Source organism: Camellia sinensis, chromosome 8 (assembly GCF_055761805.1).
Source record: "Camellia sinensis isolate YWXY chromosome 8, ASM5576180v1, whole genome shotgun sequence".
Taxonomy (NCBI): Eukaryota; Viridiplantae; Streptophyta; class Magnoliopsida; order Ericales; family Theaceae; genus Camellia; species Camellia sinensis.
This window is the reverse complement of record NC_138968.1, coordinates 71,495,340-71,522,026: the sequence shown is the minus strand read 5'-3', so window position 1 is coordinate 71,522,026 and position 26,687 is coordinate 71,495,340.

Here is a 26,687-nt window from a genome sequence, read left to right as displayed (position 1 = left end):
ATGCATGAAATTCAACTAAGATACAATCCTAACGTACACAATGCGATGAAATGAGATGCCTCGAAATGCGTGCACGCAGGCACGCAAACCGAGAAAATGCAGAATGCTATGAAAATGAAATGCCTCGGAGTGCGTGAACACGGGCACGCAAACCGAGAAAATGATATGTATCTCGAAATGTGTGCACGCGGGTTCGCAAACTGAGGCAATGATATGTGTCTCGAAGTACGTGCACGCGGGCACGCAAACCGAGGCAATGATATGTGTCTCGAAGTACGTGCACGCGGGCACGCAAACCGAGGCAATGATATGTGTCTCGAAGTACCTGCACGCGGGCATGCAAATCGAGGCAATGATATGTGTCTCGAAGTACCTGCACGCGGGCACGCAAATTGAGGCAATGATATGTGTCTCGAAGTACGTGCACATGGGCACGCAAACCGAGGCAATGATATGTGTCTCGAAGTACGTGCACGCATGCACGCAAACCGAGGCAATGATATGATATGATGAAATGATATGGGAATGACAAATGGGCTTATACCAACATGAGTGAGCCTCAGCCACACTCACATGGGATGCCGTCGGATAAAAATGAAGTGCCTCGAAATGCGTGCACACTGGCACGCAAACCGAGGCAATGCGAAAGCGATGCGAATGTCATGAAAAACGCAACATGGACTTATACTAACATGAGAGAGCCTCAGCCACACTCACATAAGATGCCGATGGCAGAAAATGAAGTGCCTCGAAATGCGTGCACACTGGCACGCAAACCGAGGTGATGCGAAAGCGATGCGAATGACATGAAAAATGCAACATGGACTTATACTAACATGAGAGAGCCTCAGCCACACTCACATAAGATGCCGATGGCAGAAAATGAAGTGCCTCGAAATGCGTGCACACGGGCACGCAAACCGAGGCGATGACAGAATGATATGAAAATGACATGAAAATGACAAATGGGCTTATACCAACATGAGAGAGCCTCAGCCACACTCACATCGGATGCCGGTGGCAGAAAATGAAGTGCCTCGAAATGCGTGCACACTGGCACGCAAACCGAGGTGATGCGAAAGCGATGCGAATGACATGAAAAATGCAACATGGACTTATACTAACATGAGAGAGCCTCAGCCACACTCACATAAGATGCCGATGGTAGAAAATGAAGTGCCTCGAAATGCGTGCACACTGGCACGCAAACCGAGGCGATGACAGAATGATATGAAAATGACATGAAAATGACAAATGGGCTTATACCAACATGAGAGAGCCTCAGCCACACTCACATCGGATGCCGGTGGCAGAAAATGAAGTGCCTCGAAATGCGTGCACATTGGCACGCAAACCGAGGTGATGCTAAAATGTGATGAAATATGGCAAAAGTGATATGCAAGCATACTAATGGAATTTCAGCACTAAAATATGGGGGAAAATAGTCCCGAAATGAAGCGAAATGACATGAAATGCAAGGAAATGTCCCGAAATGCGACATTAGGCACCCGAAATGGCCTATAGCTATGCCAAACATGTACAATATGGACATGCAATGCAAAGACAGAAGCTAGACAGTCCCAAAAGATGTACTTTCACAGTTATAAACATGGCCAAACAGCAAGTATAAGTAAGGGAAAAATAGCATGCAAGAATAGGGGCCAAAAGAGGGGTAATGAGGCAAGTGGTATAAGCAAAACTCAAACTGAAAAATTTCCTTCTACAACACTGAATATGGACCAAAAATATGAACATTTACAGTATATGGCAGACCTCAAATCAGTATACAAGCATGCTAAAAATGTGATGCAAAACAAGGCTCAAAAGGTGCTATAACATGAAGTATATAAAATAATCACCAAACAGAAAAAAAGTGTGAATGAAACATGAAGTATAGGCCAAAATAAGGCCACTTTTAGTTCGGACCAAGAGCCAAAAACAGAAGCAAAGAGGGCTATCAATTTATGCAAAAATAGGGCCAAATAGGGGATATAACTACAAGTGACACATGGAAACACCAAACAATGTTGAGCCCTTCTCCAATGTTGAAGAGGGGCTCAAAATAAGCCTTATATCAGTTTATAGCATGCTCAAAAACAGATTGCTCATGGGCCAAAGATAGCATGCAAAATCATGACATACAAGATGATCAATGAAGCAAGTATATTATGGAGGGCTCAAACAAGGTTGAGCCCTTAATGAGAAGTGAAGATGAGCTAAAAATATGGCCCTTTTCAGTTAGGGCCGGAGCTTGAAACCAAAAATAAGTGGGGCTTAGAAATAGATCAAGAAAAAGGGTCAAAAGGTTAAAAGTGTAACTTACCCTTGAAGATTCAAGCTTTTGTTGCTTCTTGGATGGATTTGCAGCTTCTTTTGCGTTCTAGAAACCTTCCTTTCTGCTGGAGGTGAGGTGGTGGTGGTAGAGCTTGGTGGTGTAGAAGGAATGAAGGTTAGGGACTTAGGGTTTTTTGAAGAATTGAGAAGGAAGAAGATAGTGTTGGCTATGGAGCTTTGAAGAGTAAATTTCCTAACCCTTACAAAGAAGGCCACCAACTGGTTATAAGGGTTCAAAATGGAGTGTAAAGGTGGGGGAGAAGGAGGGCAAAACTCCCCCACAAAATATCCCCCGGATACAGAAAATATCTGGGGGGACATTGCCCCACAGCTGTAAAGGGCACAGTGCAAGGAAGCAGGCCGGCCTCACACTTTTGCTGGAGGTGGCCGGCCGGCCACACCCCCTAGCCGGCCGGCTAGGGGTCAAAAGGGTCAAGGTGATTTTCTGGCTGGCCAGCTACTGGGGAGGTACCTCTATGTGTGTACAACACAACCATGTAATTGAAATTCCAAGAAAGTGGGCCCAAGGGGTTCAACAATGGCTCGGAAAGAGGGGGTCAAAAGGGTCAAGTTGACTTACTGGCCGGCCATGAACTTTTAGGGGCCTCTCATGTGTGTACATCACAGATATGTGGTTCAAAGTTCAAGAAAAAAAGTCCAAGGGGTTCAACATTAGCCCGGAAGAAAGGGGTCAAAAGGGTCAGGTGACCTTAATGGCCGGCCATGAACTTTTAGGGGCCTCTCAGATGTGTAGATCACAGATATGTGGTTGAAAGTTGGCAACACTAGCTCCAAGGTATTCAACATTAGCCCGGAAGTACGAAAAACGGGCGCCAGGAGGCTCCGAAAGAGAGATAACTGGTTGCTGCAACAATTGCTGGCCTCCCACCCTTCAGTGACCTTCCCTGTGATAAAACAGAGGTACCTGCCAAAAATGAACGAAAACCGTTGTAAAACGAACGTTCCGGGGCCAAAACACGCAGTTCGGGGTCTCGAAAATGGGCTGTTAAGCACCGAAAATGGTATTCGACCTCGAAGTGGGTTTCTTAGCCCCCAGTGTCCCTCAAAAGGGATGATATAAGATGTATGCCAAAAATTAGAGCAAACGGAGATGGTTAGGCGGTCCCGAACCGAGGCACACGGCCTGACGGCTCCGAAAACCGGGAACCGGACTCCGAAATGGGCAAAATGGCCTACGGCCACCAAATGTAGCCTATGGACATTGAGAGATGGTCTACGGGACCTCTCCCTTCCCTCAGAAAAAAGAAACAGAGAAAACCGAGTCTGGTTCGCAAACCGAGACAAGGCACAGAAAAGGGTTCGGAAGTCCGGAGGCAGGGCTCACGGCCGCGACTCTGAAACTTCTGAACGAGCAAATTATGCAACATCACCTAGCGCTCAATCGGTGACGTCTGAGTCTTAAGGTCGGTCAAAAATGGGGTGTCTACAGTTGCCCCTCTTTGACAGAACTCGGAAGTCACAAGTGACGGGAGTGAATGTCAAAGCCCAGAGACGACCCATTTTTGACAAGGCCGAAGACTTAGACAAACATACTGGATAAACAGAGATGCGCTCGCAGGCATGCCCGCAGGCAGGGGGGGCAAAATGCAAACGATATGCAAGAAGCCGAAGGTAACCCAATGATCGTGCAAATGCAGCAAGCTGTAATGAAGCAAGTATTCGCAAATAGATGCAACGGTTTTAAGCAAGAATGCAAAGCAACAACTACATTTCATGCAGTTAAGAATGCGGAGGATTATTCAATCCCCGCCACGTCTCACACGGAGAAGATACAATACCTGCGCGATTCGTCTGGTCGCACCAGCTTCAATTGAACCGTACATACAATATCGTGCCTGCAAAAGAGAGAAATTGCAACAAACACAATATGATAACAATATGTATTCAATGTGACTTTGAAAATTCGACACATGCAGTGCCGGTGAGTGAATGCATCGCAATGCAAGAATGGAACATGCGTGACAACGCATGCTCAAACACGGAAGTATGATTAACATCAAGAAACGTGCATGTTAATGCAGGTATGTTCATGAAAATGGAAGATAATGTAACACGAGCAGGAATCAGGGCGCTTGTTTGTCAGGAATCAGCGAGTACGGAAAAGCGTGTTTCGGCGAAGGTAACTCAATTGCGGCCTCCGATCCGCTTCTTTGAAATGTTACCACTCATTCAAAAAGGATACACTTTGATTTCGATGAATGAAGATGAGACACATGTCAGAACTTGAAACCGAAGTCCCGACGGAGCAATTTCGCGACCGGAAGTGTACTTTTCTTGAACTTTTTCAGGTCCCGGGAACTCCGATCTTCCTCAAAATTTGCAGAGAGCTAGGTGAGCATGTGAGGATGATGGCCGGCCGTTTATCTTCCCAAGGGGAGGTGGTCAACCGGTTTCCACAAAAGTAGATGGCTGGCTGGCCATTTCTGCAAAAAGCAGATGGCTGGCCAGCTAGAAATAGGGGCCGGCCGGCCATGCCCTTTTTTCGGGGGCATTTTGGTCTTTTTCCCTCCTTTTTGATGCTCTTGCAATCCAAGGCTTGAGGCCTATAAATGGCAGCCGAACCTCACTTCATTTCTTGCCTCTTTCAACACTTTTCTCTCCAGTTTTGAGTTTTACGCGCGTTTTCCAACGCCTCGCGCAAATTGTTTTTGCAAAAACACTTAGTTTTAAACACTTTGGAGCGATTAAATTCCGGCTTCGGAGCTTCCTTTTGCATTTTCACCACTTGAGGTAAGTTTATCTTAATATTTGGAATATTTTCTCGGGAGTTGACTTTTGTTGACTTTTTATTTCCCGAGAGTTGACTTTTGTTGACTTTTTCCAATTTTGGCCCATTTTGCTCATTTTTGCTCCCCTTTTGCAGATTCCTGAAAATGGCGGGTACTTCTTCCCATGGTGGAGGTTTTCCGAGTGCCGGAGATGATTTCGATCTCACGACTCTACCTCCGAGGACCCGACCTTTCATTCCCAGGAGGTACCGTCCGCCAGCTCACGTCCTTCCGCGTGCCGTCTTCCGTCATTTTACCAGCTTTGACGAGTGAGCACCCGTGGATCTGCTTCTCAGAGAGCCGGAGCAGCATCTCTCTCACGAGGCCCGAGAGGTATTTACCTTATCTTCTGTATTTTACATTTCGCACCTTTGCCATGCTTGAACATGTAGTTTCGACACTTGAATTTCTGAACACTCGGCTCATTAATTAATTGCGAACACACAGCCCACATTAGAACACACGGCTCAAATTTCAAATTCTCTGAACACGCAGCCCAGGTAGATAGTGAACACGCAGCCCAAAATTCAAATTTTCTGAACACGCAGCCCAGGTAGATAGTGAACACGCAGCTCACAAATTAACTGAAAGTTGAACACGCAGCTCAAATCTCAAATTTTCTGAACACGCAGCCCAGGTAGATAGTGAACACGCAGCCCACAAATTAACTGAAAGTTGAACACGCAGCTCAAATCTCAAATTTTCTGAACACGCAGCCCAGGTAGATAGTGAACACGCAGCCCACAAATTAACTGAAAGTTGAACACGCAGCTCAAAATTCAAATTTTCTGAACACGCAGCCCAGGTAGATAGTGAACACGCAGCCCACAAATTAACTGAAAGTTGAACACGCAGCTCAAAATTCAAATTTTCTGAACACGCAGCCCAGGTAAATAGTGAACACGCAGCCCACAAATTAACTGAAAGTTGAACACGCAGCCCAAATCTCAAATTTTCTGAACACGCAGCCCAGGTAGATAGTGAACACGCAGCCCACAAATTAACTGAAAGTTGAACACGCAGCCCAAATCTCAAATTTTCTGAACACGCAGCTCAGGTAGATAGTGAACACGCAGCCCACAAATTAACTGAAAGTTGAACACGCAGCCCAAAATTCAAATTTTCTGAACACGCAGCTCAGGTAGATAGTGAACACGCAGCCCACAAATTAACTGAAAGTTGAACACGCAGCCCAAAATTCAAATTTCCTGAACACGCAGCTCAGGTAGATAGTGAACACGCAGCCCACAAATTAACTGAAAGTTGAACACGCAGCCCAAAATTCAAATTTTCTGAACACGCAGCTCAGGTAGATAGTGAACACACAGCCCACAAATTAACTGAAAGTTGAACACGCAGCCCAGAATTCAAATTTTCTGAACACGCAGCCCAGGTAGATAGTGAACACGCAGCCCACAAATTAACTGAAAGTTGAACACGCAGCCCAAAACTCAAATTTTCTGAACACGCAGCCCAGGTAGATTTTGCAAGTAGCTTATTTCACTTCATCGGCACACAGCCCAAACTTCATTTCATTGGCACACAGCCCTTTTTCATTTCATTGGCACACAGCCCATTTCATTTCATTATTGACACATGTATTCATTCTGAATGCAGGGTAGTTCCCGCAGTGTGCGGGGGTATGGTTCCACTGCGGCGAGGGATTGGTACGCTGAGCTCCCGGAGGGCGTCAGAGACTTGGTAGATTTGGCGGGGTTCGGCCCCTTCTGCGTCGGGTTGTCACGTTGTCCTGCCAGGAGGACGCTGATGGCAGCCTTGGTAGAGAGATGGTGGGACACCACCAATTCCTTTCATTTCTCTGCTACCGGGGACATGACCATGACCCCTTTTGATTTCGCTGTATTGACTGGCCTTGACGTCGGAGGTTGGTCCATCCCCTACGACGAGGACATGGGCGAGTGGGAGGTCGCCTGGATGTATTTATTGGGGGCTCACCCACCTGTTGACAGGGTCTCTGGGAGAGTCCGATACACTTGGTTCTCTTCCCATTTTTGGCGGGCAGAGATGGTGCCCGAGACTCCCGAGGAGACAGAGCAGTATGCTCGTGGCTTCCTGATGTTCCTCTTCGGGACTACCCTGTTCGCCGACAGAGGGAACACCATTGGGCTATACCTGCTGAGCGCTCTGGTTGACCTATCACAGGTCAGTACATATGATTGGGGTGGCGCTGGCCTGGCTACCCTCTACTTTTATATGAGCGCGACCTCCCGCGGGCGGGGCGACTTACTTGGCGGCTACTGGAGAGCCTGGGAGGTACTTTTCTGTCCCCCTGATTTACATTTCTGCTTCTCATTACTTGTACATTGCACCCACAGCGCACTTTTACAGTCTGTATTCTGCTCTCAGCATTTCGTACTTACATTCTGCACTGCTTTTCTCAGCTATGGGTTTATGTATACTTCCCATCATTAGCCCCAGAGCTGGAGGTGGTAGGGATTCCCGTGACCCCATATTCATTGATATTTGAGGGCCCGCACCGGGCGAGGCCTCGAGAGACCCTCCTTCGCCTGCGACAGTATTTCGACACGGTGCGACACTCAGAGGTACTCCAGAACTTTCAGTTCTTTTCGTTTTCATCTTTGATTTGCTCTATATATTCTTGATTTCTGATCGGTTTATGCATTTGTCATCCGCAGATTACATGGCAGCCTTGGGCGTCCCTGGGTGATGATCTCCGACTTCAGTATACCGGAGCATCAGGCATCTCCCAGTATAGGGTCCTGCTTGAAGGGCCGGTTGGCAGGGCATGGTTCCTGGGGGAGCGCTTTCTGCGCCAGGTATGGGGGTATCTTTCTCAGGATATTCCCGCAGCACCCCCAGCTAGTATGCGGACCGCTGACAGGCTCTCTTACTCAGAGGTAGTCGGCGCCATGCTGGGTACTGAAGCCTTACTATATATTGAGGAGGGGGACTACGCCACCTACCGTCACATATACTTGATGCCCCCATTGACGGAAGCTCGTATCCCGATGATGAGGCCTGCCGGTACGTCATCCTCGGATCAGGCTCAGGCTCGAGCTACAGACATTCCTTCTTCTAGCAGGGCTGGCGCATCTAGAGGTGGGAGTAGACCGTTTCCTCCGACTCCGTTGATTCATCCTCATGTCGGATGGCCAGATATACCTACTGAGTTGATGGCGTGGCAGTATGGGGCTAGCTCTCCGACTCTGATTCCACTAGAGCCTCCGATGCCCAGTGATCGATACGCCATTGATCCGGACTCACCGCCGGTATGCTCCACTTCTTTTCATTCATCATTCAGATGTTTAGACACTCTTCTGTTCACTGATGATTATGAACTTGTTTTTGCAGCCATCGCGAGGATATATGGAGGAGGTGGTTGGGCTGGTGGCCACACTCGAAGGCATGGTCCTGCATAGGGAGGCACAGTTGTCTGTTGCGGGCATCCAGGTACCCTTCAGTTTTCTGGCATTTATCATACTTCTGATGACATGCTGATTTCTACTGCATCGATAGACTATTTGTGTAGAGCACATCTGACACACACCCCACTTATACACTGTACTTACATGCACTCACTTCATGTAGCCTCTGCTTGTATCTGCATCTGATGTATATATTTGGACTGATGTATTTGAATTGAACTTTTTGTTTTCAGATGCCTTCATGGTCCGGCCAGCCGCAGACTAGGCCATCCGGGCCTCATTGGGGAGCTGGGCCATCTCGGCCTTCCAGAGGATCTGGGCCATCTAGGCCTTTCCGAGGAGCTCGAGGAGGGCCTGTCCGCAGACGCAGGGCTCATGTTGTGGAGGTGGAGTCTGATGAGGAGGAGGAGGAGGCTACCGACCGTCAGTTCGAGACATCTGTTGAGGAGGGAGGCTCCGGTTTTGGCTCGGGGAACAGAGGCGAGGCTGAGGAGGACCCTGAGGATGACGGCTCCGACTCAGATGATGGTGTGGAGGTCGTCCCACAAAAGAGGACGAGGCGTGCTTCTCGTTCCCGCTCCCGAGGACTTTGATGTTGTTATTTCCTGCTTTATTTTTCTTTTTGCTAGTAGTTTGTAACACTTTGCACATTGTTAGGTAGTTTTATTTTTTGTAAAACTTGTACCTTTGTATGTTGTAAAGCATGATGAAATGAAATAGCTTTTGAAAAGATGTTTGTATTTTTAGCATCGTATCGCATCAATTTATTTTGCACAAAAATAAAATTGAATGGAAATGCGCATTGTGTAATCACCAAGTCAGGTAGTGAACCGACGCAACAAACTAAACAACTCAACTTACTAAGATATAACAGGACCTTAGAAAGTTTACAACTCGATAAGCAAAATGCAACAACACCAATAAACCAGACTTGAACAAAAATTGCTTAAACAGAGAGCAATGACTCAAAAACACAAAACACGTCCGCTCGACGAACAACTCGATAAGCAAAAACAACAACTCGATAATCAAAACACCTTAACAAAAACAAAGTGTACTTCTGACGATCGGAACGCATCCGAAACGGAGGGAGATGAAGGCCTTTGAGTCTCCCGTTGCCCGGAAATGCTTGGAATTCTCCCTCGAAGGATAAAACAGGGTCAAGGAGATACACTGCAGCATTGTCAGCCATCCTTGGGAGCTGGCCGGCCATTTTTGGTGGAGAGAGGCAGCTGGCCGGCCATTTCTGAAAAAGTAAATGCTGGCCAGCCAGAAAAAGTAGCTGGCCGGCCATTCAGTCCTGCAGCCACCAGATTTTTGACACGTGTCCCCGTGAACAGTGTTTTTCCTTCTATATAAGCCTCAACTTCGGGAACATTCATTTCATCTTAGTTTTAGGCAAAGATGGAGGCATTTCTCGCAGAAAATATCATATCTTGGATCTCTTCTCTAGATGGCTCGGAAAGCTGAATTTCCGGGGTTTCGGCTTGAATGCACTATTCACGCTGAGCCGTACTCCGTTACATCTCCCTTTTCTACATGCCGCGGCAAGGTTCTGGAATCCAGTGACGCATGTTTTTAGCTTTGGCGGCCAAGAGATGTGCCCCACTTTCGAAGACTTTCAAGTTTTGATGGAGTCCGAGTGTTCTGAAGTGATCTTGCCCCAGTTCCGTTTTGGTCACGCCCAGGCTTTAGGGCGGATGTGTGGGCTCACAGCGCATGACGCTCGATCTCTGATCTGCAGTGGAGAGCTGGACATCCTTGGCTTGATCCACCATTTTTCCGACGCTGGTGACCGCAGCAACCATTATTGGCAGGGTTTCCGGCAACACGCCCTCTGCTTATGTTTGTTGTCTCACTTTCTGCTTTCCTCGGGCTTTGGCGGGGCTAGCATTCGCCTGATTGAAGTCGCCCAAGGTTTGAGAGAAGGAAAGAGCTGTATTGCCATGACCTTGGCCGAGACATTGATGGGTTTAGATTCTGTCTATCGCCGGGAGGCGACTAGGTTCGCCGGGAGTCCACTGCTGCTGCAGGTAATGTTTCCCACCCAACCTCACATATATATATTTGCTCACATCACTCGGCCCTCAGGCTCGGTTTTTCTCACAAAACCCTTGTCTTACTTTTCTCTCATCGTACATCTCTCTATTCTTTATTCTCTCATTTTCCATGCCTCCCCTAGGTATGGTTAATGGATAAGTTGCAGGTTGTGGACTCTTGCCCTGCTTATTCAGCTCGAGGCTACTTCTTTCGGCAGCGCCTAGTCAATGCTCTTGACGAAAGGTGGTGGTTCGATTGGATGTGCAATTTGTCCGCAGACGGTATTGCTTGGCGTTGTCCTTGGCTTAACCTCCTGGCAATGAGCTATAGTATGTCTCGGCTGATTGGGATCCAACTGATTGGTCTAACCCATTGTGTATTCTATTTTCCGTTCCGGTTCCTGCGTCAGTTTGGTCATGATCAGACCTGCCCACCGGAGGGGATTGAGTACCCAGCCGCTTTCCCGGTTCGGGGTGCACAGCTTGCCCGATATGCCACGGCATGGAGGACTAGAGAGCTCCTGGCCCCTGCCCCAACTTTCAGTTGCACTTTATCCGATGAGTGCGTGGATTGGCTCAATGAGGAGGCACAGGTTGGGCCCAGCTTGGCATCAGATGCTCTGTCCAGCTCCGGGAGGGGGCACAGAGATACTTGATTCAACTATGCCTCGAATTTATTGCCTATTTAGCATTTTCAAGTTTTCTTTATGAATGTACTAAAATAAGCAACCTCGATTGTAATGCAAGAGCAGGAGAACTCTATTTTGAAATCAATGAAATTGAAAGTTATGGTACTGAAAATTTTCCACTTTTGGTCCAAAAATGGTCTTAGTCGTAAAAAGATTGATTTGAACAAAGTCAACTTTTATTAAAACTTTTCAAAACTATTTTCGATGTGGATCGGAACTGGACACGCCGAAAATCTGTCACTGTGATGCACAACCCCAGATCCCCGCAACTGGAAAGTTGCCCCTAGTCTGAAGAACAATGCGGCACTTCACAGCAACGGAAAGTTTCCCCTAGTCTGAGTAACTTTGCACCGTCGCGGCAACGGAAAGTTGCCCCTAATTTGAACAGCACTGTACCGGAGATCACGATAAATGCTGATGGATAAAGATGACTGAGATGGTCGAAATGGACAGAGTTGATCGGGGAAAAGTTTATGACTGAACTTCAAGGTGAAGCTGCCTACGTATCCCAAAGATGGGAATCAAGCCTTACGTAGTTCAGGCCCAGGTTCACTCGAGTATTTTCACTCTCCTTTTGCGCTCTAACTTTTGCCAAGGCCGCCCTTTGCGGGTTTTCAACCTTGCGAGCTCAGTTTTTATATTTTCTAATTTTTTTGTGCTCTGAATTTTGCCTAGGTCGCCCTTTCGGGTTTTCGGCCTAGCGAGCCTCTCAAGGATAGTATTTCTTCAACTTGTCCATATTGATCGGTTGTGAGAACTCTAAGCCATCTAGATCCATCAGAACCACAGCCCCACCTGACCAGACAGCTTTGATGATGTAAGGACCAGTCCAATTGGGTTTGAACTTGCCCCTTGGTTCGTGGATGGGAGCTCGGTTGTCTTTGAGCACCAAATCTCCTTCTTTCAGATTCCTGGACTTAACTTTCTTGTTGAAAGCCCGGGCAATTCTGCGTTGATAGCCTTGGATGTGGTACAGTGCTTTCAGTCTTCTTTCATCAAAGAGCATGAGTTCTTCGAATCTGCTTTGCTGCCAATCTGCTTCGGCTATCTGGCATTCAGCCAATACTCGTAACGACGGAACCTCAATCTCAATGGGTAGAACAGCCTCCATTCCATAGACTAATGAATATGGAGTTGCTCCAGTAGAAGTTCTGATTGACGTCCTGTAGCCCCACAGAGCAAATGGCAGCTTGTCTGGCCAATCTCGATAGGTTTCCACCATCTTCTGTAGTATATGCTTGATATTCTTGTTAGCGGCTTCAACCGCTCCGTTGGTCTGCGGCCGATATGTAGATGACTTATGGAAAGCCACATTGTATTTCTCCAACAAGTCTATCACTTCTTTCTTGAAGTGGGAACCATTATCTGAAATTATCTCGTTTGGCACCCCGTAGCGACAGATGATATTGTTCCTGATGAACTTTGCGACGTGCGACGCCTTCAACACCGCGTATGATTGGGCCTCGACCCACTTTGTAAAATAATCTATCGCTACCAGGATAAACTCATGCCCGTTTGACCCCTTCGGGGTAACAGCTCCGATCACATCAATTCCCCAGACTGAAAAAGGCCATGGTGAAGTCATGTTGTACAGTTTTGACGGCGGGATGTTCATGCGGTTTGCATGAATTTGACACTTGTGGCATCACCGAACAAAGCCAATACAATCCTCCTCCATGGTTGACCAGTAGTAGCCCTGTCTGAGGATCTTCCTGGCCAGCATTACTCCATTCATGTGTGCACCGCACTCTCCCCCATGGATGGCTTCCATCAGGCGTTTTGACTCTTCAGCTTCTACACAGAGCTTATGCATTCCCAGATGACCCCTTTTGTACAAATTTCCCCCGCAGATAACGAATTGAGCAGCCATTCTTCTGACAGCCCTCTTATCTTTGGCATTTGCCCCTAGTGGATATGTCTCCTTTTCCAAGAAGTTCCAGATGTCGTAGTACCAGGGGTTGCCGTCTTGAACCTCATCTATGGCGGAAATCGACTCGTATGCCGGCACGAACTTCTGATCAATAATGACTGGACGCATCCGGACTCCGGATGGGATGTCTATCATAGAAGATAGAGTTGCTAGTGAATCTGCAAACCTGTTGTTCTCTCTTACGAGGTGGGTGAAATTTAGCTTTTCAAAACGAGGAATTAACAAATCCAAAGTTTGGTGGTAGATTATCATCCTTTCCTCCTTGACTTTCCAATCTCCTTTTGCTTGAGACACAACAAGGTTCGAGTCCCCAATGACGTCCACTCGTCTTGCCCCTAGTTCCAGGGCTGCTTCCAGGCCAGCAATACATGCCTCATACTCTGCTTCGTTGTTGGAAACCTTGAACCGGAGCTTGAATGCTAAGGGGATACGGGAATCGTCAGGCGCTATCAGCAACACCCCTATCCCATACCCATACTGGTTTGACGCTCCATCAAAGTACATCGTCCAAGTTTCATCTTCGACGTGCAGAATGGCTTCATCTGGGAATAAATACTCAATCGCTTCATCCCCCTCAACCGGGTGGTCGGCAAGGAACTCCGCTACCGCTCTGCCTTTTACTGATTTGCGCGTTACATACTTCAAATCAAATTCGGAGAGCAACAGCAGCCATCGAGCTAGCCTACCCGTAAGTGCCGGTTTCTCGAAGAGATATTTGATGGGATCCAAACGCGAAACCAACATTACTGAGTGGGCTAACAGGTAGTGCCGCAGCTTCCTGGTTGCCCATACCAAGGCCAAACAAGCCTTCTCCAACGGCGTATAGCGGGTCTCGTAATCCAGCATCTTTTTGCTCAGATAGTAGATGGCTCTTTCCACTTTGTCTTCTGACTCCTGCGCGAGCATGTAGTCCATGGTAGTCTCAGTTACCGAAAGGTACAATATCAACGGTCTCCCCGGCTCTGGCGGCGACAACACGGGCGGGTTCTGTAGATACTCTTTGATCTGCTCAAAAGCTGCTTGACATCGGCCGTCCCATTGGAATTTCTTTCCTTTCTTCAGGAGACCAAAAAGTGGTTCACAAGTCAAGGTTAATTTAGAAATAAACCGTCTTATGAATTGCACTTTACCCAGAAAGCCCCGCACCTCCTTTTCAGTCCTTGGTGGTGGCATTTCTAAGATGGCCTTGATTTTGGAAGGGTCGACCTCGATGCCCCTTTGTGTGATCAGAAACCCTAGCATCTTCCCTGCTGTAACACCAAACGTGCATTTCTGGGGATTCAGTCGCAATCGAAACTCTTTGATCCTTTGAAAAAATCTTTGTAAGGCGGTGTAGTGGCCCTCTCTATCTTTGGACTTGACAATCATGTCGTCCACGTACACCTCGACCTCTTTATGGATCATATCATGCAATATTGTAGTTGCTGCCCGTTGATACGTAGCTCCAGCATTTTTCAACCCGAATGGCATCACTCTATAACAATATGTACCCCACGGGGTAGTGAACGCAGTCTTCTCCCGGTCTTCGGGTGCCATCACTATCTGGTTATAGCCTGAGAAACCATCCATAAACGAAAGCAAGGCATGTCCTGCCGTGAAGTCTACCAATTCATCGATGTGCGGCAAAGGGAAGACGTCTTTCGGACTGGCCCTGTTCAAATCTCTGAAGTCTACACAGACCCGAATTCTGCCGTCCTTCTTTGGCACCGGAACTATGTTGGCCAACCAAGTTGGATATTCAGATACCAGCAGGAACCCTGCGTCAATTTGCTTGGTGACCGCTTCCTTAATTTTGAGGGCCCAGTCCGGGCGAATCCTTCTGAGTTTCTGTTTGACAGGGCGGGCCTCTGGATCAAGAGGGATCCGGTGCTGTACAATCTCAGGATCGATTCCAGGCATGTCTTCATAGGACCACGCGAAAACATCTTTGAAATCTTTTAATAAAGCGACTAAGCGCTCGCGCTCCTCTGAAGACAACGTGGACCCGATCTGGACCAGCCGCGGGTCCTTCTCAGTACCAACATTCACAGTAGTGATTTCATCCATTAATGGTTTAACAAATCTTTCCTGCTCTTGATCAATTAATCGTTGCAAAACTGGGGGAATTTCTTCCTCGCTGTTTTCATCAAAATTTTGAAAATCCTGATTTAAGCAATAAATCAAAGGCACAGAAAAATACTCGGAAACCACATCCACATCATTCTCATTAAATACTTCCAAGCCGTCAGATTCCTCTGTTACAACAGACTCAAAAGAAAATGAAAAAGACGACCTAGACAGGACTGTGGCATCCGGGTTGTCACCCCCAGGAATACCGGACTCAGACTCAGTCGAGCTGGAATCTGATTCCGACGCAGAAGATTCGGTAGAATCAGATTCCGGCTCACTACCTGACCCGGAACTGCTAGATAAAAAGCCTTCTTCATACTGCCAGATGAGAGAAGGTGCGATAGATGCATCCAAGATCGGCGCTGGAAAGCCTGCAGCTATTTCATCTCCAATCACAGAAACCAAAGAGTTATCCCCCAAGCACTCTTGGCCGATCGGAGGATCTGATAGTAGACTCGCCAGTGCTACCCCCATTTCAAGCTCTGTGCTTTCAGAATCCACTGCTTCACACTGCTCAGTCTCAGTTGGTGGGTCTGTCTGCGCTTCGGCAACGTCATCCCCAGATAATTGTATGTCGAAGAATATTTCAAAACCAGGCACGCGCGTCCCGTCCGCGTTTAGCCATGGCTCCGGGAAGCCGCAGTATGGAAAATCTTCCCCCTCCCGGACGAAACGTCCGTTTAGGGTACCCCAGATGGGCCTGTGCATTAAATCAAATGGCTTCCCGGCCTTCTTTGCCCTGGCCCTTCCGGCCATTTCTTTCCCTTTCCTTACCCAATCCTCCTTGGTGGGCAGATAACCCAGTCCAAAGGCGTGGGGGTTGTGCGGCACTTCGGCCAATACTGAAACGCCTTTCCGGCCGCTTCTCCCTAATCCCATCCCAGGGGTATGCTTTAGCTTGTTCATGAGGTATATGGATTGTGCACTAACATACATGCCTTCATTCGCAGCCATGACATTCTGCACCACTTGAGCCTCGGCCAAAGTGAACCCCGATAAAAATACATCCTCCGTGCCGTGCTCAATCTCCAAGACAGGTGTTGACACCTCCGGCGGCGGATGGATTGATGAATTTCCGAAAACTATCGCTACCCCTTTCCCGTGGGGGTAATTTAGCATCTGATGTAGAGTGGAAGAGACTGCTTTGACCTGGTGCAACCACGGTCGCCCCAAAAGTAGGTTAAAGGTTGCAGGAACGTCCAAGATATGAAATTCGATACTGTGTTGTCCTGGACCAACCTTGGTTTGAATTTTAACAGTCCCCATCACTTCCCTGCTGGTATTGTCGTATGCTCTGATCACTTGGGTAGTTGGGACGAAGTCCACGGGCTTCAACCCGATTGCATATGCCGTTCTGGTCGGGCAGACATTAATCGCAGACCCGGTATCAACAAGTACCACCGGTATCCACTTATCTCTACATTCCACAGAAATATAGAGAGGTTTGTTATGGTTTGTACCCTCAGGCGGTAGCTCCTTGTCCGAAAAGGTTAATGCCGGGGAGCCTCCTCCCGGAAAAACCAGCCCAACCAGCTGTTCAGGCGTGGTGTCTATGGAGAGTTTGGACTTGTCCATGGCAGATAGGACAACTTCTCTGTGTACTCGTGATGCCATTAGCAGTCCCCAGATGGAGATGTCTGCTTGTATTTTCTTTAACTGTTTCAACACAGCCTCATCTTCAATCTGCTTCTCCTTCTGTCTTTCCACTTCTCTATCCTTCCCGGATGCCTCGGGTTGGTCCAGGTGTGGGGGCTTGAAGTACCGCCCACTTCTTGTCATATGGTCCACTTCATCGAGGTACCAAGTGTCATCCGGCTGGTTATTCCCCCAGTCTTCATCCGTGTGGGCAAGACACAAGTCGTCATCTTCCCACCACATTCCACTGGCAGCCAACAGACACCTGTCTGGCTCCGGTCCACTCGCACTCTCAGTGCTCTCTGTCCATATGCTCGCAGCATTGTTTGTCTTTGTGCACACAGCACTTTCAGTCCCCTCAAGGCCTTTTGCTTTTCTAATTCTCTCAACCTCCTCAAACTTTTCTTGTTCTAGCTGCGTCAGTACAGCTGTTTGTTCAACAGTTCCTACATCCGTAATGCCCATATCACGAGCGGAATTCTTTACACCGGCGCTCTCCGGCGGTACAACTTGGTTTTCGGCCGTTCCGGCCACAACTGATATTTCTGCCCCTGCCGGGCTCTGTTCTGATTGGGCTTCCCCCACTGCATCCGGTTGATCTTCGAGCCATCCCGTGGCCTCCTCTGATTCCTCATAATCATACCAATTAATTGACGCCTCCCCCAGTTCCTGGTCATCAAGAAGTTGCAGGTTGGCAAAGTCCTCCCCTGCAGTTGTCAGCTCATTTGTCCATAGCCCAGATCTATCCCCCCGGATCATGCATAGCTCTCCTGTCTCTGGCAATTCTAGACTTAGCCCAATTCGGCTCGTTGATAGGATGTGCTTGCTTGGATCATAGGCTCCCCCGACAAAATTCTGTCCAGTTTCAGATTCAACAATCTCATTTCCTCCCAAAATCTGCCCTGCCCTGTCTTCGACGGTCACCACCACCGGTTCTGTTTGGGTTTTGGAGATGTCCACCATGCACAAGAAATCAGTGCAATCAGGAAGGAGCACCTCTGGCTTGGGTAGGTGGGTGGGCGTAATGTAGATGCTAGGATCGTAAGATGCGACCCCAGTCTGGATAAAGTTAATTCTTTTGGGAGGAGGAGCTTGGTTATGTGATGGGAGAGGGTTGGTTGTAACATTAGGTTGATCGGGAGGTGCGATCACCTGTTTGTCAATAAGATCTTGGATCTCATGACGCAATCTGTAACAACGGTCGGTGTCATGACCGTGTTGTTGGTGGTACGCACAGTATTTTGACGGGTCATATGAAGGGGGAAGTGGATTCGGTAATGGCTTTGGTTCTAGGGGTTTTAAATAATTCTTTCTGATCAGTATTCCTAGAACTTTGGTCAGAGGCATATATAGTTGGGTAAAGGTTTTTTGGCCTCGTGGTTGGAATCGGCTGTTGGCTTGTGTGTTGCTTCCGGACGCGCCGGAAAATGGTGTGGCAGTCATAGGTCTTGGAGGGGGAGGGGGAGTGGTGGTGACCATACCAACTTCCGAGGCTCTCGTATTTGCAGCGCCACTCGGGCCTGCATTGTTATTGCGATTGAAGGTCCTCCTCGGTTGTTCTCTGTCCTGGTCAAACAGACCTTGCCTCATAGCATCTTCTATTTGCACCCCCATATCATGTAAATCTGCGAAAGTAGGAAAGGGGACTACAATCATTCTCTGCATTAATTTTGGGTGGAGATTGCGCACAATCATCCGAATTTGATCTTTGTCAGTAGGCCTTAAAGTCATCGTTGACGCCTTTGCCCTCCATCAGATCACAAAGTCCGAGAAAGATTCCTTAGGCTCTTGCCTTGTCGTCTCAAGATCACGGGTTGTGATCTCGATCTGAGTGTTGTATGAATATTGTGTGACAAAGGCCTCAGCCATCTCATCCCAATTCTTCTTCACTTCATCTGGTAATCTTGCGTACCAATGGGAGGCCACACCTGACAGGGTTCGGCCGAATAGTGAGAGCTTCTGTGGTCGTGTAAGGCCCATTGGCCGCAAGACATCTGCAAACAATCGGATATGGACCATGGGGTCGCCAGTCCCGTCAAAACGGTCTATTTGTGGCATTTTGAACCTATCGGGGAGTGTCACGGCCTCCTCGGTATATCAATCTCCGATATCCGGCATAGCCTTGGCCCCTTGGGATTTCTTAAAGAGTTTCTCCAATTTGCTCAATTTCAGAGCCGTATGATCAACCTCGACCTCGGATGGAGAGTCCGGGTGATTGGATGTATGGACCTTGGACAGTTGTGGTGGAAGTGGGGGCGGAGCTGGCCCCGTTGGAAGACTCGTGTCCTCTTGTAAAATTTGGACAGTTGGTACAGTATTCTAGGTATTCGGAGGAATATTCTGAACAACAGGTGCCTGCTCAGGCATTGGGGCTCCTGCCGGAGGAGGGATTGTTTGTGAAGGAGACGCCGTATTCTGTTGTTGCAGTCTGGCAATCAACTCAGCCTGCTGGGCCATGACTGTGGCCTGCTGTTTGGAGAATTCCGCTTGACGGGCGGCATCATCGTGCATTTGCTTCATACTCTCCTGCATCTGGCGCATCAAAGCCTCCATCCCTGATGTATTCGGTTGATCCATCTGTCTAACTGGTATGTCTATTTCTACAGCAGTAATTGAGACCTCAGTCCTGTAGTCCTCTGATAAAGTAACCCACTGTTCTGACAATCTTTGTTCTGACGTACTGCGCCTTTTTGGCTTCCTTCTGGTAACAGGGGGTAGAGAACGGAACACTGGCTGTCCGTCGATTAGATCCTCAGATCGGTGGAGTCGACGACCTCGTGTCCAAGGTGCTTGGGGAATGCCTGTTGGGTTGGAAGCAATCGTGCTAAAACTGACCTAGCAAAAGATAAATAAAGCGAAAAGGAAATAAATAAACAGATAAACGGTCAGCATAACAGCTTAAAATAAAATGCAAGACGCACAGTCGGGCATAATCAACACACAGTCAATAAGCTGAAATACACACTGGCCTCGAACACTGATTATTATCCCTGTATCATTGTTCCCTGAAACAGAATCTGATATCCGCAGATAATTAATCCTCAAATACTGGCTGATGCCCGCAGGCTTGATACCCGTAATACAAAACTGATGCCCGCAGGCCTGATGTCGACAATATTGAACTGATGCCCGCAGGCCTGATACTGTCAATACTGAACCGTAGCCCGTAGGCTTGATACTCAAACTCATATACTGATCTGATGCCCGCAGGCCTGATACTGACAATTCTGAACTGAAGCCCGCAGGCTTGATGCCCAAACTCATATACTGATACATGCATTCCTGTAGAGACGCACTCTAAAGCACATAACAGATAAGTGAGAGCCAAAACACCCCTATGTTGGGGTAGGGTTTCCCTGTCCTATTGTGTCAGGAACTAGGGTTTCACTACGCACGCAGCGGTTTCAAACAACTTATAAACGGGTAAGCAACCTGTCCTAATTTGGAATGGTCACCATGGATCCGAATATGCACTAGGTCGAATGGTTAAAGAGGGTGCCCCGGTAAAACCGGGGTTTGTGTTCCCATACTGGCAGAGCCCACAACCGGTCAGCCTTATGGTCATGCCTTGACAAGACAAGCCTCTGGCAAACCGTTCAGGAATAGCAGATGGCAAACACGGTGTCCTAGGCGCACCAATGCAAATGCAATGCAAAGAATCACACCAGTGTAGTCAAAAACAGATATCATGAGTTCGAGTCAAGTTCTCTAAATCCCCAGCAGAGTCGCCAGAAACTGTAACAAGCCCGCGGGGGACCTCGCTACAGCTCGGACTCGACTTTCGCAGTCACGGTTCTAAATCTGAACCAAAGAGTCCAAATCCGGCAAATCGTTTTAGGAAAACTGATTTTTGAAAGAAGTGCCAAACATGGACTGCTTTGCCAGATACAAAGTCGCCACCTAAATATTTTATTTTGGGAAATTTAGGAAACCCTGACTCGGTGCCAAAAGACCACGTGTCCGTCATCACCAAAGTTGCCTCGGCTCGGGAACTTGGGTACGATTGGGGAAGGTCACTTCGTGAGCACCCCCGCTCGCCCGGTCATAGACCGGCCTCTACTAACCATGATATCAATTTTTGAAAACATTGTGAGTTCTTATTCCGGTTATTAGCCTAGGTTACTATGTGATGCTCACAGCATATAAGTATAGACCGGGTCGCCTGAATTGGAACAAAGCATTTCATGTTTGTTTTTGAAAATGGTTTGCTACCCGCAGGTAGGCTTGAAACATTTTGATGATTCATTCCAATTCAGATAACCCAACCTTCACCCACAGGCATTCAGACAGATATATCAGATAAGCACATAGCCTCATGGTAAGCATGCTATCATGGCATTCATTCACACGCATGCCAGGATGCTAAAGCATAAAGCTTACCGAGTACTCCAAGCCAAAAACAGAAACTACATTAGAAATCATGCATGATCCTAAATATACAAAAATGCTTAATGCAACACATGCAAAATGCAACTATAGTAGGCTCGGCTATTCTAAGATGGCATATGAAATGCTACAACTAACATGTATTCAACTTGGAATTGAAAGTACAATGCAGTTAGCATGATGCGCCGAGCCCGATGCATGCAATACAGATGAATGATGCAAACATGCTGTCATACTGTATGCTAATTGAAATATGCCCTAATCTAACCATCAAAAGCGGATAAATAAAAGGGAGAAAGACGTGGGGTTGGAAGACATACATCACACTCACCCACACTTATTACAGTTGTGCCCTCACTCGGAGGGTCCGAATAAGTAATACAGTCCAAATATTACAGTCCCCAAAATAAAAGAATATTACAGTCCAAAATATTACAGAATTCTAATTAATTAATGAATTAACTAGAAAGCAAATAAACTGGCGTGCAAGCCAGGGACTGCCTTGCTTCTGGTGGATGATGCATGTCCGGACTGTCTTGCGCGGAAATCCACCGGAATGCCCCAATTAGCCTCTGTTTACACCTGTTATTCTTGAAAAGCATGCCAAGTCCCGGAAAGTTGCTGATTCCTGGTTTTGCTGCAACAGAGAGCAGGAAAGGGGCATAGCAATGTATTTGCACAAATATATGCATGTCTCGATCCTCGTGCCACCAATCACGCATACCGAGGCATGATGGCCGAGGAGTCGAAATGCACAACTCAATATAGGATGAATGCACATGAAACTACAGCTAAAACCTAACTCCATCATGGATAATCCGGAGTGTCGGTGATTGGGGAATTGAGACACATTCCGTCACTCGGAGTACGAAATGTACCTCGTTTCCCATGCCCGGGCTAACTCCTATTCCGGACACGATGCAATATGCATGATATGCATGAAATTCAACTAAGATACAATCCTAACGTACACAATGCTATGAAATGAGATGCCTCGAAATGCGTGCACGCAGGCACGCAAACCGAGAAAATGCAGAATGCTATGAAAATGAAATGCCTCGGAGTGCGTGAACACGGGCACGCAAACCGAGAAAATGATGTGTGTCTCGAAATATGTGCACGCGGGCACGCAAACCGAGGCAATGATATGTGTCTCGAAGTACGTGCACGCGGGTACGCAAACCGAGGCAATGATATGTGTCTCGAAGTACGTGCACGCGGGCACGCAAACCGAGGCAATGATATGATATGATGAAATGATATGGGAATGACAAATGGGCTTATACCAACATGAGTGAGCCTCAGCCACACTCACATGGGATGCCGTCGGATAAAAATGAAGTGCCTCGAAATGCGTGCACACTGGCACGCAAACCGAGGCGATGCGAAAGTGATGCGAATGTCATGAAAAATGCAACATGGACTTATACTAACATGAGAGAGCTTCAGCCACACTCACATAAGATGCCGATGGCAGAAAATGAAGTGCCTCGAAATGCGTGCACACTGGCACGCAAACCGAGGTGATGCGAAAGCGATGCGAATGACATGAAAAATGCAACATGGACTTATACTAACATGAGAGAGCCTCAGCCACACTCACATAAGATGTCGATGGCAGAAAATGAAGTGCCTCGAAATGCGTGCACACGGGCACGCAAACCGAGGCGATGACAGAATGATATGAAAATGACATGAAAATGACAAATGGGCTTATACCAACATGAGAGAGCCTCAGCCACACTCACATCGGATGCCGGTGGCAGAAAATGAAGTGCCTCGAAATGCGTGCACACTGGCACGCAAACCGAGGTGATGCTAAAATGATGCGAATGACATGAAAAATGCAACATGGACTTATACTAACATGAGAGAGCCTCAGCCACACTCACATAAGATGCCGATGGCAGAAAATGAAGTGCCTCGAAATGCGTGCACACTGGCACGCAAACCGAGGCGATGATAGAATGATATGAAAATGATATGAAAATGACAAATGGGCTTATACCAACATGAGAGAGCCTCAGCCACACTCACATCGGATGCCGGTGGCAGAAAATGAAGTGCCTCGAAATGCGTGCACACTGGTACGCAAACTGAGGTGATGCTAAAATGATGCGAATGACATGAAAAATGCAGCATGGACTTATACTAACATGAGAGAGCCTCAGCCACACTCACATAAGATGCCGATGGCAGAAAATGAAGTGCCTCGAAATGCGTGCACACTGGCACGCAAATCGAGGCGATGACAGAATGATATGAAAATGACATGAAAATGACAAATGGGCTTATACCAACATGAGAGAGCCTCAGCCACACTCACATCGGATGCCGGTGGCAGAAAATGAAGTGCCTCGAAATGCGTGCACACTGGCACGCAAACCGAGGTGATGCTAAAATGTGATGAAATATGGCAAAAGTGATATGCAAGCATACTAATGGAATTTCAGCACTAAAATATGGGGGAAAATAGTCCCGAAATGAAGCGAAATTACATGAAATGCAAGGAAATGTCCCGAAATGCGACATTAGGCACCCGAAATGGCCTATAGCTATGCCAAACATGTACAATATGGACATGCAATGCAAAGACAGAAGCTAGACAGTCCCAAAATATGTACTTTCACAGTTATAAACATGGCCAAACAGCAAGTATAAGTAAGGGAAAAATAGCATGCAAGAATAGGGGCCAAAAGAGGGGTAATGAGGCAAGTGGTATAAGAAAAACTCAAACTGAAAAATTTCCTTCTACAACACTGAAGATGGACCAAAAATATGAACATTTACAGTATATGGCAGACCTCAAATCAGTATACAAACATGCTAAAAATGTGATGCAAAACAAGGCTCAAAAGGTGCTATAACATGAAGTATATAAAATAATCACCAAACAGAAAAAAAGTGTGAATGAAACATGAAGTATAGGCCAAAATAAGGCCACTTTTAGTTCGGACCAAGAGCCAAAAACAGAAGCAAAGAGGGCTATCAATTTATGCAAAAATGGGGCCAAATAGGGGATATAACTACAAGTGACACATGGAAACACCAAACAATGTTGAGCCCTTCTCCAATGTTGAAGAGGGGCTCAAAATAAGCCTTATATCAGTTTATAGCATGCTCAAAAACAGATTGCTCATGGGCCAAAGATAGCATGCAAAATCATGACATACAAGATGATCAATGAAGCAAGTATATTATGGAGGGCTCAAACAAGGTTGAGCCCTTAATGAGAAGTGAAGATGAGCTCAAAATATGGCCATTTTCAGTTAGGGCCGGAGCTTGAAACCAAAAAGAAGTGGGGCTTAGAAATAGATCAAGGAAAAGGGTCAAAAGGTTAAAAGTGTAACTTACCCTTGAAGATTCAAGCTTTTGTTGCTTCTTGGATGGATTTGCAGCTTCTTTTGCCTTCTAGAAACCTTCCTTGCTGCTGGAGGTGAGGTGGTGGTGGTAGAGCTTGGTGGTGTAGAAGGAATGAAGGTTAGGGACTTAGGGTTTTTTGAAGAATTGAGAAGGAAGAAGATAGTGTTGGCTATGGAGCTTTGAAGAGTAAATTTCCTAACCCTTACAAAGAAGGCCACCAGCTGGTTATAAGGGTTCAAAATGGAGTGTAAAGGTGGGGGAGAAGGAGGTCAAAACTCCCCCACAAAATATCCCCCGGATACAGAAAATATCTGGGGGACATTGCCCCACAGCTGTAAAGGGCACAGTGCAAGGAAGCAGGCCGGCCTCACACTTTTGCTGGAGGTGGCCGGCCGGCCACACCCCCTAGCCGGCCGGCTAGGGGTCAAAAGGGTCAAGGTGATTTTCTGGCCGGCCAGCTACTGGGGAGGTACCTCTATGTGTGTACAACACAACCATGTAGTTGAAATTCCAAGAAAGTGGGCCCAAGGGGTTCAACAATGGCTCGGAAAGAGGGGGTCAAAAGGGTCAAGTTGACTTACTGGCCGGCCATGAACTTTTAGGGGCCTCTCATGTGTGTACATCACAGATATGTGGTTCAAAGTTCAAGAAAAAAAGGTCCAAGGGGTTCAACATTAGCCCGGAAGAAAGGGGTCAAAAGGGTCAGGTGACCTTAATGGCCGGCCATGAACTTTTAGGGGCCTCTCAGATGTGTAGATCACAGATATGTGGTTGAAAGTTGGCAACACTAGCTCCAAGGTATTCAACATTAGCCCGGAAGTGCGAAAAACGGGCGCCGGGAGGCTCCGGAAGAGAGATAACTGGTTGCTGCAACAATTGCTGGCCTCCCACCCTTCAGTGACCTTCCCTGTGATAAAACAGAGGTACCTGCCAAAAATGAACGAAAACCGTTGTAAAACGAACGTTCCGGGGCCAAAACACGCAGTTCGGGGTCCCGAAAATGGGCTGTTAAGCACCGAAAATGGTATTCGACCTCGAAGTGGGTTTCTTAGCCCCCAGTGTCCCTCAAAAGGGATGAAATAAGATGTATGCCAAAAATTAGAGCAAACGGAGATGGTTAGGCGGTCCCGAACCGAGGCACACGGCCTGACGGCTCCGAAAACCGGGAACCGGACTCCGAAATGGGAAAAATGGCCTACGGCCACCAAATGTAGCCTATGGACATTGAGAGATGGTCTACGGGACCTCTCCCTTCCCTCGGAAAAAAGAAACAGAGAAAACCGAGTTTGGTTCGCAAACCGAGACAAGGCACAGAAAAGGGTTCGGAAGTCCGGAGGCAGGGCTCACAGCCGCGACTCTGAAACTTCTGAACGAGCAAATTATGCAACATCACCTAGCGCTCAATCGGTGACGTCTGAGTCTTAAGGTCGGTCAAAAATGGGGTGTCTACACTTACCTTCAATTGTATTAGAGCATCTCCAATGCACTAGGCATATAATACTTGTTAGTTAAAATGCCTAGTGTGATTCACTTTTTTCAATTCCAATGCACTAGGCATATGATTAGGCATTTTGACTCAACTCATATTCACTAGCTACATGTAGCTAGCCTTCAACGCTAGGCAAAATGTATTCAATTATTAGGATCATTTCCCTCCACCTTTGTTGTTGACATGACATTCTATAAAATTAATAGTATTTGAATAAATAGCTAAAATAAAGAGCATGGTTGGAGTGAAAACATAAAATAGTTGATAGGCAAAATAAAATATATACTTTATAGTAATATTTAGATAGGTAAAATGCCTACTACCATTGGAGATGCTTACAGGTATGAATTGTGAAAAATTGAAGTGAGAAGTTGATAAAAAAAAAATATTTGTATACTACTATATATTTAAAGGACTTGTTTATTATTTATTGTTTAGGATAAGATTGTGATATCAACAATCTAACTATAAATTAATATTTATTTTTATAAAATTTTTCATTTATCATTTAAATTCT